The sequence below is a fragment of the Phyllostomus hastatus genome, unplaced genomic scaffold (assembly GCF_019186645.2).
Source record: "Phyllostomus hastatus isolate PE091 unplaced genomic scaffold, TTU_PhHast_1.1 phas_scaffold_93, whole genome shotgun sequence".
Taxonomy (NCBI): domain Eukaryota; kingdom Metazoa; phylum Chordata; class Mammalia; order Chiroptera; family Phyllostomidae; genus Phyllostomus; species Phyllostomus hastatus.
Window position 1 is genome coordinate 10,788,374 of NW_025334042.1, and position 13,921 is coordinate 10,802,294.

The following is a 13,921-nucleotide window of genomic DNA, read 5'->3' on the forward strand; positions in this document are numbered from 1 at the left end:
GATTGTTTGACCTTTTACTGAACTTTTTAAATTGGAAAGTTGGTTTAAAATTTTTATCATTGCTTTCAAATAATGAAATTATGGAGACCTATTAATATACCTCTACAGCACTGGTTATATTCTGAAATTCAGTGTTTTTGCTCTCTGCTATTTGGGCTTATATAATATGGTAGTTATTATAGGATATAGTGTGATATTTTGATTTCCAAGTGATAAAGACTTGATTTGGCTTTTTAATTTTACCAATGTGATGGATAAAATAATGTTCTGTTATTTTTATTATCATTTTCCTGGTTAATATTCAGTTTGTCTCTAAATATAGTTATTGTTGCCCTGGCTGGTGTGGCTAGGTTGGTTGGAGCATCATTCTGTAACTGGAAGGTTCTGGGTTCAATCCTGGTCTGGGTGCATACGGGAGGCAACCACCTGATGCTTCTATTGCATCAGTGCTTCTCTTTCTTCCTTCCTCTCTCCGTTCCTCTCTCTCTAAAAGCAATGGGGAAAAAATATCCTTAGGTGAAGATTTAAAACATGATAAAAAATGAATATAGTTATTTTTTACTTTCTTGTGTAAATTGTTTGTTTTGTATAGTTTTCTATTATCTTTTACACATTTGATTATAAAACTTCTTTATTTGCTTTATATAGCAATCAATTGTTGTTTGTATATATTGCTAAAGTGTTATTCCAGCTTTTGGCTGGTCTACTGATTTTATTTATACTACCTTTTATTGTAAAGACATTCTAAATTTTAATATAGCTAAAGTTATCAACCTTTTCCTTTATAGTTTGGTGTGTAAGTGTGTGCAGATGTGCATGTTTTAAGAAAAACTGACCTGGATAATTCTGTTGGCATGTTAATTAAAAATGTATTGAATTCATAGAATAATTTTTCACTTGTCTCCATAATCCTGAGGAGCAGGGAAAAAATGAAATGAACCAATGTCTTTATTGCAAAAATAATCTGTACTTTAATCAAAGACTTTTTGAAGAAGCATATTAACATGACAGAACTGAAAATGATCCTAGTAACTGAACTGGCATCTTAATCTCTGCATAATAAAACTAAAAAAGAAAAAGCCAGAAAAGCATTCTTTGAAACAAACTACAGCTCACTATCTATAAAAGGGCAGTTCTTTAATACTTTTAATTTTAGTTTAGTTTTGTTTTATTTTTATTTAATGTGTATGTTATTATTGAAAATTTTATTTTTATTAAAATTATGTATTATTAATGTATATTTGAGTAATAATATTTTAGGAATATTTATTGTTAATTTACACTTTTACTCACTATGGTTATAAATGTTTTGCAGTTGAAAATATAAATATACATCATTTTTTGAATTTGAAAATATATATACATGTATACACACATCATTTTGTATTTTATTTGAAAATATAAATATACACCACCAAAAACAACATACTTCTTGTCCCTGTGCTAATCACTTTGGGACCAAATTATACTTTCCTGGTTTTGACAACCCAGTACTGGGATCAGGCCAATCTAGCTTAGCTACTTAGTCCAGGAAATAATTGCTCCCAGAGCTTAAGATTGTAAACCAACTGAAATAACTTACTTATCAAGAACTTACTTCAAGGTTCTAGTTTCACTGTGTTCATCTGTCCAACACAATTATATCATAAATTTTACCCAATCGTAGCCAGCTGCCTGCCCTCCAAGACTCACCTTAAAATCACCTAGCCCAGGTCCTAAAATCCTGCATGCATCTTGTCTTGATTTTCCTCTTCTGAGACATCACTCAGTGTCTATGAGACTGTGTCCTTTTTTACTGCAGTAACTCTCATAGTTTTTATTGATCAATAGTTTTCACTGAGCAACTGGTTCTTCGGGTACTCTTTTGGGGGACTCAAAACTTACTTTTACAAACACTGTCATCAAACACTGTTGATATCTGTCATATTTGAATGTTTGTAATTTGTTCTTGTGACTTCATCAGGCAAAGGCTGTTACTTTTTTTCTGAGGGAGTTTCATTTGTTCTGGGTAAAGGACAAATGACAATTGCCCTGGGACAATTGCCCTGGATTGCAAAATGTTGCGCGTGGGTCACTGGCCAGCAGTGACGACAGAACGCTGTGGATGGCTCGACGATAAACACGCGAGAAAAAACGTGCACAGAGACAAACTAATTTCTGTGGGGAAGTAGGGACAGAATGGCCACCCCCCCGGTGGGGAGCGCACCGATTTACAGTCCATACCTGCTTTTATTGGGCTCATTTTGCATAATAATTCAGGTAAAGTACAGTACTCATTAGGGGGAAGTAAGGAACCATAGAAAACAAAGAACTCTGCCGGTCTATTGAGTCAGGGGTCAAAGAGCTGTAAGACTGAGAAACAAAATAACTTCCTCCTAAGACCCTTCTCATTCAACTGAGAGCATTCTAAACAAAGAAGGTTTCACAGTAATTCACATGTTCTTTCTTAGGCCTGATCACCCCGGGGAATCCGCACTTCTCAGTACAGAGCTACACCACCCTGTCATTGTTTCAGGCTTAGGTGGAGACAGGGAACTAAGGCAACTGGGAGACAAGGAGGTTTTCTCCCAGACACTGAGAACTCAGGCTATGTCAAAGCCGAGGAGCGAGGGTCCATCACCCCCTTTTGCTGCAGCCCCCCAAGTCCTTCTTTTGGGGGGCCTCCCAAAGTGATCGTGCCTGTCTTAGGTCATTCCCCCCTTGGGGAATCTTACCTGTCTTTGGCTAACCGACCAAGCTTTTTGGGATTCAGTTATGAATGAATCAGCAGAAGCAGCATTCCTGCCAGGGAGATAAGCTTTTGTCTCCTTGCTGGCTTACAGTTCCAAGGGTGTTCCCTTAGCCTTAGCTTAGGCAGGGGTTTCAGCTCCTGATACCAGTCAGGGCGGTTCCCAACAGCAAAAATGCCTTTAGAGGGTGGATTTTGTTTTTAATTGAGTTTCAATAGATTAGGACCTAGTTTCCTTTCATTTTATTGAAGTATAACATATAATGGAGGTATTTATTAAAGTATAAGAGATAATCTCCATATAGAAAAGGTCAATATCATAAGCATATAGCTCCATACATTTTCACAAAGTGAACCGTTTCTGTCACTCTCCCCAAGAAGAAACAACATTACAAGCACCTCAGCAGCCAGCCTTGGGCCCCTTTCAGTCAAAACCAACCCCACCCTGCAGCAGAGGAACCACCATCCTACGTAGTTGGGTTTTTTTTTTTCCTTTTAGGTTTAGATTTAAATTTAGAGATTAGGTTTAGGGTTGGATTTAGGATTTGGTTTAAGTTTAGGATTAGGGTTATGTGTAGGGTCAGACTTAGGATTCAGTTCAGGTTTTGGTTACTGTTAGTTTTATACCATCCTATCTTTTAACACTGTTGATTAGATGTGTCTGTATTTAAACTTCATGTAGTTTTCTGAATGGCTTCTTTCATTCAACATTGTATTTGTGAGGTTCACCTGTATTTTATATGGTGTTGTTGATCATTCTCCTTGCTGTATTTCAGGGTGAGAAGATACCACAATTTTTTTATCTGGATTAACTTCAATGTTATTTTAGTTTGTGGTTCTTATTCTAAGCAAGTCTTGTACCTTTGGATCCCACATATGTGACTGTAGCAGGCTTTAGATTTTTATTTTTTCTGGGTAACTTTGCTCTTCTTCCAAGTTTCTGAGCAGCCAATAAACTAATTCACAACTTTCTAGGGCTATGGGCAGAATACCACATTTTTTTCTATAGATGAGATAAACTGAATTCTAGATTTTATGCAAGAGGTTTAATTTTACTCCTTGATTCACACAGGACTGAAGTTGTAGCACTTGTTCTGTGGGGACATATCTGATATATATTAGTTAATAACTACTCTCCATTGTGAATTATTTTTTATCACCACTACATTATCCTCTTTATCACATTCATTTCTTTTTTTGATTTAAACTCTACTTTCCCCAAATTGATATTTCATTATCAGCTCTCTTTTTGTTTGTTTACCATTTAAATTGTCTATGCCTTTATTTTTACTAGTTTTGCTTTATTGTACTTTAGGTTTGTCTCTCAGGTAGCACATAGTTGGTTTTCACTTTTTGACTAGTATTTTCCTCTCCTTATGGGACTTTAAACCTTTCCCAAGTGTTGTGATAATTGCTGTGTGTGGTATTCTCCTATATTTTGTTAAGCTTTATATCTTTTGTGCATGTTTGCTTTTTTAAACAAATCTTTTGCTATATGAATTTTGTCTTCCCCAACAATTGGCAGGGAATTCTGTAACTAGTTTAATTAATTTTATAATAGTTTTTGTAAGTTATTGTATACAGAAGAGAACTTGTAGCTTCTATTTCTCCAAATATTAAAGTAAAAATTAAGTGACATATTTTGGTCTGTTTTTTTACCTAGTCTTGGTGAGGATGACTTGGGTTTAGACCCAGTTGCTGTTAAGTGACTTATTTGATATTCTACATTCTATTTTTCAGTGCATGTGTTTATCAATATTTGGATCAGTGCATTACTGTTTACCAATATTTGCATACCCTCCTTAGAGGAGAATTACACATTCTTGGCCTGTGGATTGATTTCAGATGTGACCACATGACTCATGTCTGCTAATAAAATGTTGAGCAGACACACTGTGTGGCAGAGGCAGGCAGAAGCTGAGAACCAGGATATTCTTTGCCATTCTCTTTTTCCTCTGCCACTACGACTGGCATGTTCTGGCTGCATCTCTGTTTTTTTCAGTGGGATGTTATCAGTAGCTGGACCGAGGGGGCCATTATGCTCAGACCCCACTGTTGACTAGCTATGGACATGGGCTGTGCGAACAACTAACCTCAGGTTTATAGGTCACTAAAGACTTTAGAATCATTTGCTACCTCAGCATTACTTTGCGTCTACAGACTGATACAATCATGTTTGAAAGAGTGTTCGACAAGAGGTTGGGAATGAGTTCGTCTCCAGAAAATTAAACTAATAAAATCTGTCCACAATATGGTGATTTATCTATTTTGGTAGTCAAGAAAGAGATTCTTTGTAAACATGTTCTGGAATGTCCTGGAATTGTCCTGGGACAAAGCAGTTCTGCTTCACAGGAACAGAAATTAGTGGTCTCCTGAAGAGTTACAGTTAGGCCATTGAGAGCCAAGTATTCAACAATGAAGAATTTTGTCTTTATCTTGAAGGTATCAGGAATCTGGTAGATAGTCTTAAGCACTCATTTATTCATTCAACAAATAAGTATTGGACAATGACTATGTGCTCATCACTATTTTTAGTGATGGTACCAGCTGTGAGCAAAACAGAGTTTCTGCTTAAATGGACCTTCTTTGTGGCAAGATGAGAAGTCATGTCCCTGACACGGTGGCAATACCAGCTCAGACAACTCAATAGTCTCTGATAGGATTACCCTTGCTGATTGCCTTAGAAGTTAATATGGAAACATTTTGATCAACAGTTTGTGGTACAATTCATTCCACAAGGATGTATGGAGATATGTACAAGACATGTAATACAGTTGGCCAAGAAAAACAATATCTAAAAGAGACAGGCCAATTTTCCACTTTAAACTAAAAATATTACCAGCTTGAAATCTATCTTGTGATTAAAATAAATAAATAAGAGATCTGATGAAAGAAATTGATATTATCTTTGTAACAGAGTTTGTGCTCTTTGCTCTGACAATGTAGTTTTTTAACTTAGCAAAAAGAAAAATGTTATTTAATAGAAATGGAGTTGTTCCAGGAAAATCTCCTGAAAATTCTTGAATAAAACAGTGCTGTCAAGATGAATTATTTTATCAGGCAGAAGGGAAACTGTATTTAAAGAAAGTGACAGAGGAGGGAGCTGCAGATATAATTTTAACTATGTGAATGCAATAACTATTAGACATTTTTGATGTATGTTTCCACTCTTTAAATCTTGTCCATCAGTATAGCTTGCCTGCAAAGCCTTAGGTACAAGGGAATCAGAGTCACATTTTAGGATTTCTAGTTTTTCCAACTAAAAGGTAAGTGGATAAGACCTGTTGTAAGCCAATGTACAACTTCCACGCTTTTGGATAGGGCATGGAAGACTGGGACCACAAAAGTAGGGAATTTAACTTAATCTTATAAAGAAAATGGTTCACATATATAGAGTGCTTATGATACTCCTGGAATAGTTTACACCACTTTTGTATAGATTATCTTGTTCAGTCTTTTAATAATCCCCAATTTATACATGAGGAGACAGGGGCACAGGTTGATTAAATTACTTGACAAAGTTACAGAGCCAATAGTTTGAACTCAAGAACCATATTCTTAAATACCACATGACATTGTTTCTTGGGAGCAGAAGGAAGGTAGGGTACCTGGAGGTGGTAATGCCTCAACTAAGTACTAAGACAGAATAGTAGTTTTTCAGGTGAGAAAGACACGAGGGGCATTTTTAGAGAAAACTGTGGAGATACAATGGACCATGACTCTCGCCAGCTCAGGCTGTTCTGTTACTGAAAGCTTTCCTTTGAGTCCTCCTAAAGTTTCAGTCAACTGACCGTTGTTCCTTCAAACCTTTTTATTATAGCAAATTTCAAACACACACAAAAAAAGAGATCAGATTCAGTTTGATTTTTGGCAAGAATGCTTAATAGGTGGTACTTCTGATTGCAACAGAACAGAAAGCATATAATGGTTAATTGTTTTGCTGCATTTTTAAGATCCATTACATGGACTCAGGTGATATTAGCCTGGTCCATCTAACAGAAGGCTCCAATCAGCATCGTTCCTAAAAGCATTGTTGGCATCTGAGACTGGCATAGGCCGTATAGGGAATCAAAGTTATCCAAGCATGCCAGACTTATGGGACCAACTTATACCTGTTGATTATGTTTTTTTCCTGAGACAATTTCCTTCATCTTTTGGCCAAGGACTAGTGTCTCTTGCTTTGTTATAAATGACTCCTCCTTCAAATGTTAGAGTGAACAGGCCATCTCCGAAATTTATAGATAAAACTTCATTGCATATTCAAAAGTTGCTAAGAAAAAGAGTTCATAACAGAAACTAAAGATGTTTGACTATGTGTATGTTTGCCAATGCCAGTCATTTGAAATGGGTCTTTTTAGTCACTACTGCACCAAGCTGTAGAAGCGATAGAATGTAAGGACATCCCTTTGTTGATTAGCTGCTTCAGGATTACCAGAAATGAACATATTTGTAAGAAACCGTAGCCCCGGCTGGCTCAGTGGATTGAGTGCGGGCTGCGAACCAAAGTGTCACAGGTTCGATTCCCAGTCAGGGTACATGCCTGGGTTGCAGGCCATGACCCCCAGCAACCGCACATTGATGTTTCTCTCTCTCTCTCTCTTTCTCTCTCTCTCTCTCTCTGTATCTCCCTCCCTTCCCTCTCTAAAAATAAATAAATAAAACCTTTAAAAAAAAAGAAAAAAAAGAAACCTTGAACTTGCCTGCTTTGGGTCTTTTTGTCCTGCATCAAGGGGAGATGAGATAAAAATATGCTCTGCTGTTGTTTTGTATGATCTGGAGTTTCTTTGAAAGATAGTCGACCTAAAAGTACAAATGATTTCCTCATTACTATAACGATACATGTTCATTATATAAAATGAGATTATTTATAACTATCAATTGGAGACAACCACTATTTAATATTTTTGGTAAATTTCTAGTCTCATTTTTCTAGTACATTTCCTCCCAGTTGAGATGCTTCTGCATGTAAAGCACTTGGAACAATGCATGCCAGGGAGCAGATGTTCAGTAAAGATTAGCTACTGTTATTGTCCTGTGCTTTTTAAAACCCTACCTACTTCTCACTTTATCTGATAACAAAAATATGTCCTCATGTTATACCCAATGCCCTATAAATGTATTTGAAGCTATGAATATCCACTGTGTAAATATAACACAACTTATTTACTTGTTCTTTATTTTTAGATGTTCAATCACCAAATTTTATTTTGTTGTAAATAACATCATAGTAACAGTATACTACATGTATAATCTGGCTTCCTAACCTAGAATTTTTGTAGTATTTAGCGACCAAACTGATACTTATGCTCAGGGCATTATGTTCATATGGCAATAATTTTCTTAAGTGAGAATTACTTATTTTAGTAGCTCAGTCTCCTGGGATGTAATCTAATGGTAGCAATTCCTGAATAAAATTTTCTGAGCAGCCAAAAATGACCATTTGACCCAAACACTAAACCTACTATATACAGCGTCTAAGAGAGGGCACAGGTGTTTTTCAGAGCCTACTTATGCTCCATTTATGTGCAATTCAACCACTTTTTCAACTGATTTCCTAGCCTTTAGCAAGTGAAAAGTAGGAAATTAGAAGGCAATTTTGAGAAAATCTACCAGAAGAGGCACACTGGAAACTGAAAGGAGTAACTATGTGCCAAAGGAGAAGAAAAGATTGTAAATACAGAGGCAAGAACTCAAAGGAGAAGAACATGACTATGAGGCCAGCACATGTCAGACGAATGTAAATTCACATAAAGAAATTCTTTTTCCTTGATGGTGTAGTAGTGAGGCATCATTAAAATCAATATATATTTGTTAATTTATTTACATATCTCTGTCAAAAGTAAGATTAGAAATTCTACATAAAGTTTTTCTGAATCTCAAGCATAACATGTTATTTTATTTTTTAGTTTTTCAATTGCACTTTATAGCCAGTATTATTTCGTATTAGTTTTAGGTATGCAGCATAGAGATTAGACAGTCATATACTTTACAAAGTGTTCATCTGATATTTCTGGTACCCACCTGGCACCACACATAGTTATCACAATATTATTGACTATATTCCCTATTTTGTCCTTTACATTCCTGTGACTATTCTGTAACTACCAATTTGTACTTAATCCCTTCACCTTTTTCACCCAACCACCTCTACCCTCTGGCAACCATAAGTCCACTCTCTGTGTCTGTGAGTCTGCTTCCATTATGTTTGTTTGTTTTATTCTTTAGATTCCATGTGCAGCAGCTTCACCAATCCCTCCCTTTTGAATTCTGACAGGACTCCCACTTGCCTGCTCTGCTGCCTGTGAGAGCCTGGGGATCCCCTGAGGATGTCTGTAAGGAGGGTTATTGATGATGGGGGCTCTATATTTCATGCCATGACCCTGAAGTAAAGATCTTTTATATTTTTCCTTCTTCTATTGAAAACTTTTTTCTCCAGTACTTGGAGGCCGATGAAGGAATAAAGCAATCTTTTAGAAAAGTGGTATTTCTAAATTTTGTTTCAATTTCTAATTAGCCCTGAAGCAAACTATCTGTTTTAATGGAAACTATTGGGAATATTGATTTAGAGTTTTAAAATTTAAACTCAATCTCAATTCCCCTGAAGATGTAAGTCAGGAGAGGAGGGGAGTTATAGTAAGAAATTCTGTCCTTTCTGCCACTCATGTGTATACATCACACTTTTCAGAACCACAAGGAGAATTGGAATGAATTATGTAACAATACATTTTTTGAATGAACTTTTCCATGGGGATACAAAACAAAATGTGGAAACTTTTAACCCTGTCTTTAGAGAAAATGAAGTCATTTCATTCATCCACTTTGTCTACATAAATCAAATAACGTTTTAGGTACAAGAGATGAAAATGCTTGTCAGAGCAACCCAACTAAAAAATGGGCAAAGGACTTGAACAGACACTTTTCCAAGGAGGATATATAGAGGACTCAGAGACACATGAAAAGATGCTCAATATCTCCAGCTATCAGAGAGATGCAAATTAAAACCTTAATGAGATACCACTTCACACCAGTCAGAATGGCCATCATAAACAAAGCAACAAATAACAAGTGTTGGAGAGGTTGTGGAGAAAAAGGGAGCCTAGTGTACTGTTGGTAAGATTGCAGACTGGTACAACCACTATGGAAAACAGTATGGAATTTTCTCAGAAATCTAAAAATGGATCTGCCTTTTGACCCAGCAATTCCACAGCTAGGATTATATCTTAAGAACCCTGAAACACCAATCCAAAAGAACCTATGTACCCCAATGTTCATAGAAGCACAATTACAATAGCCAAGTGTTGGAAGCAACCTAGGTGCCCATCAGTAAATGATTGGATCAAAAGACTATGGTACATTTACACAATGGAATTCCATGCAGCAGAAAGAAAGAAGGAGCTCCTACCCTTTGCAACAGCATGGATGCAACTGGAAAGCATTATGCTAAGCGAAATAAGCCAAGCAGTGAAAGACAAATACCTTATGATCTCACCTTTAACGGGAACCTAATCAACAAAACAAAGAAACAAGCAAAATATAAACAAAGACAATGAAATAGAGAACAGTCTGACAGTGTTCAGAGGGGAGAGGGGAGGGAATTTCAGGGGAAAAAGGGAACGGTTTACAGGAACAAGTATAAAGGACACAGGGGCAAAAACTAGGGGCAGGTGGAAATGGGAAGGAGGAGGGAAGGGCTGAGTGGGTGGGCTGGGATGGGAGTAAAAGATAGAAAATTGTACTTCAACAACAATTAAAATAAAATTTAAAAATAAATAAATAAATAAATATGTTTGCCAGAAGCCTTTGTAAGAGCAAATATCTATTAAATTAAAAGTGACAATTCTGTTGTGACTGTGTTTTGAGTTATTACTTATGTCTCCAGTGGGCCTACATAGCTTTGTTATTACTTCTTTATTAGTAAATAAAATCAGTAGAAGTATAAATGTATAGAAAAATTACCTTTATGAATTATGAAGAACATTCTAATTTATTAGGATAGGGTCTGCCAACAAATATAACAAGAAGCTACAAAGTTAGATTTACTTACAGCAATTTCCCTAAGACAATTATTTGATTTGACTTTTAAATATTTTAAAATTCTATTACTTTATAAGGTAGGGGAAATAACAGAATATTAATGTACCTTCTTTCAAAAATGAAATATTAGTGTGTAAATTTTGTTTTTATGAATTCATGAATAAACTATAATGAAAGGCATATTACTATTTTGATATCTGTTCAAGAAAGGAATATAGTCTGTGTTAGAGAAATTAAAGTAGGCTGCTAGAGAATACATTTGACCTGAGACTTTCTTGGATTTGGTGACAACAGAGATGAATATTTCACTTTTAGTTAAGATAAAAAGCTTTCAAAGTCACACTTGCTGTTATTTCAATAACAACTTTTCCAGAAGAGCATAGACTAATGCAGTATCTTGCTTTCACATAAAGTGAAATATTGTTATTAAGATGTCTGAATTTTCTGAGTGGCAATGCACATTAAAAGTTAACATTATGGAATCTGTAGTAAACAGTTACTAGAACCCACCATTCCAGAGATCCCAAGTTATTCTTCTCTCATAGAGAACAAGTAAATAATGATCAACAAGTAGAGGGCACACTTCTTATCATTGAACTTGCATGTGAGTAAAGAAAGCTGGGAAGGATGCTCTGTCTAAAAAGAAATATGTAGAGTACATCATTGTCTTGCAAACTGATAAAAACCTTTTGGGTCTTTATAATCCTCAGTTTTATTTTTGGTTGAGGTCATTAATATCCAATATTTAAAGATATGTGAGGGTTATAGGCCTTCTCTCCAGTCCATCCTCTCTACCTGTGTTATATTACAACCAAATCATGTACTGACATGCTAACAGACACTTGTTAGTAGACAGATGTAAAACAGCCCTGTAACTTGTTCTGTACATTACATGAAGTCCTAGCTCTCTATTTCTTTTCTTGTTTGTTTTTTAATTTAGTTAAATTTCTTGGGGGTGACATTGCTTAATAAATTATGTAAGTTTCAAGTGTACAATTCTATAATATATCATCTGTATATTGTGTTTTATGTTCACCACCCAGAGTGAAAATTTCTTCTGCCACCACATATTTGACTCCTTTTATTCTTTACTACTCCCCCCACCTCCCTTTTCTCAGGAAGCCAAAATACTGTTGTCTCTGTTTCCTTGGCTGTTTCAGAAGCACTGTGCAGAAAATGTTCACCGAAGGCAACCATCGGTGGTTGTATGCCAGCAGCAGGACTGGGCTGTCCTATTTGAGTGGTGACAGAAATCATCCAGCGTGAGGAATAAACTGTTACTGTGTTAGGCCATTGATTTTGGGTTTACTTGTTATGCTTTGGTGTACCATGACTATATGCCACTTTTTACAGATAAGGGTGGGCACTGGTCATACTGTCTTCATTTATTAGAGTAGGGGGTGAGTCATTAGAGCTCCATGAATTATGTACCTAAAGGACTTGGTCAAGTACGAAGGGATGTGTGTATACACTTATAGTAAATATTGATATGTGTCCCTCAAATCATACACATATTTATTTTACCTTAGGAGTAGTGTAGCTCATAAATGACATTGATGAAAGTATTCCAGAAGATATATGTGACATCTGTAGTGAGTTTTAGAATTGTCTAGAAAAAAGGCTGCATTAAAAAAACCTGAGTGCTAAAGAAATACTCTGAATTTCTGATATTCTTTTACTATGTAATCTTCACTTCTTCCTTGAGTAGTAGGAAAGTGATCTTAGTTAAATATAAACAAACATTTTACTACTCAAAATGTTGTGCCTATCCTATGATAGCCCATTAAACAAACTTTATTTTCATTAAAATTAAAGAATTAAAAATGACCAGAGAGATGAATTGAAAAACAATACAAAAATAATGGTAGAACCTAAGGCTCTATAAACTGTACTTAAACTGACAGTGCTATCATTATATATATGAAATCCTTTTATTAACATTTTACTTTAAGAAGATGGATGCTTAAGTTGTATCTTGATTATTAGTAATACAAAGAATTTGGTTGAAACCCATTATTTCTTGTTGGAGTAGTTAACAAGAAATAACCAGAGAGAGAGATACACTTGAAGTGATGGGGAATCCAGATTAAGTAAAAATTTCACTTTGTTCTTTAGTGTATTTAAATATTTTATATGTGACTTTGACTATAATTAGAGCACATACTATGCTTCCTGAGTCGATGGATGTGGGAGGCACCTAACATGGCCTCAATAATTCTGCCTCCTGATGCCCATGACCTTGGTAATCCTCTTCCCTTGAGTGTAGACTGTCCTAGTGACCTAGATTGCAAAAAGACTCTGACTTTCATCTTCCTCACCTGCTCTTGCTCTCTCACTTGCTCTCTCTGATGGAAGCCAGATGTTATGTTTTAAGTCAGAAATGTCCTGTGAAGAGGCCCTACTGAGAAGCATGGAACAGAGGGAGGCCTCCAACCAACAGCCCAGGAGGGACTGAATCCTGCTAATAGCCATGTGAGTGAGTTTGGAAGCAGATCCTTCCCAGTTGAGCCTTTAGATGATGGTAGTGCGAGCCAACACCTTCACAGAGAATGTGAGTCTCAGGGCCCAGCTAAGCTGCACAAACATTCCTGACTCACAGAATTATGAGTTACTAATGGTTTTTTGATTGAAGCTGCTGCATGTTGGGGGTAATTTGTTAAGTAGCAAGAGAGAATGAATGCAATGGATAAAAATGTAGATGCAAAGGTGAAGATTAGACAAATCTAAAAAAAGATAAATCAAGGCTGTGATATTAAATGTAAATAAAAAATCTCTTTCTTTAAATTATTTTCATATATCAATGATGCTTTAAAGAGTAGGTAGTGACTACCTGGAACGTGACTCATGAGGGCATAACTTGATGGTCCTGAAGTTGTGAAGAAGCCTGGGTCGGGCAACAAGTGAGCACATCACTTGCATTTATATTGCCTTTTTGTTTTGTAATTCTTTGAACTGTAAGTGATATTTTTTAGGCCAGGTCATAAATGCTTAAATCCATCTATTTTTCATGTCTATAAAGATAAATTCTAAGAACAAATATTATTGATCATATGATTTAAAAAACTAGGTAAAAAGAATTAAATTAGGTCTCATCATCTTTTCCTGTGAAAGTAATAATGGAAGTGTTGATATTTCACTTAAACATTAATCTATTGCTTT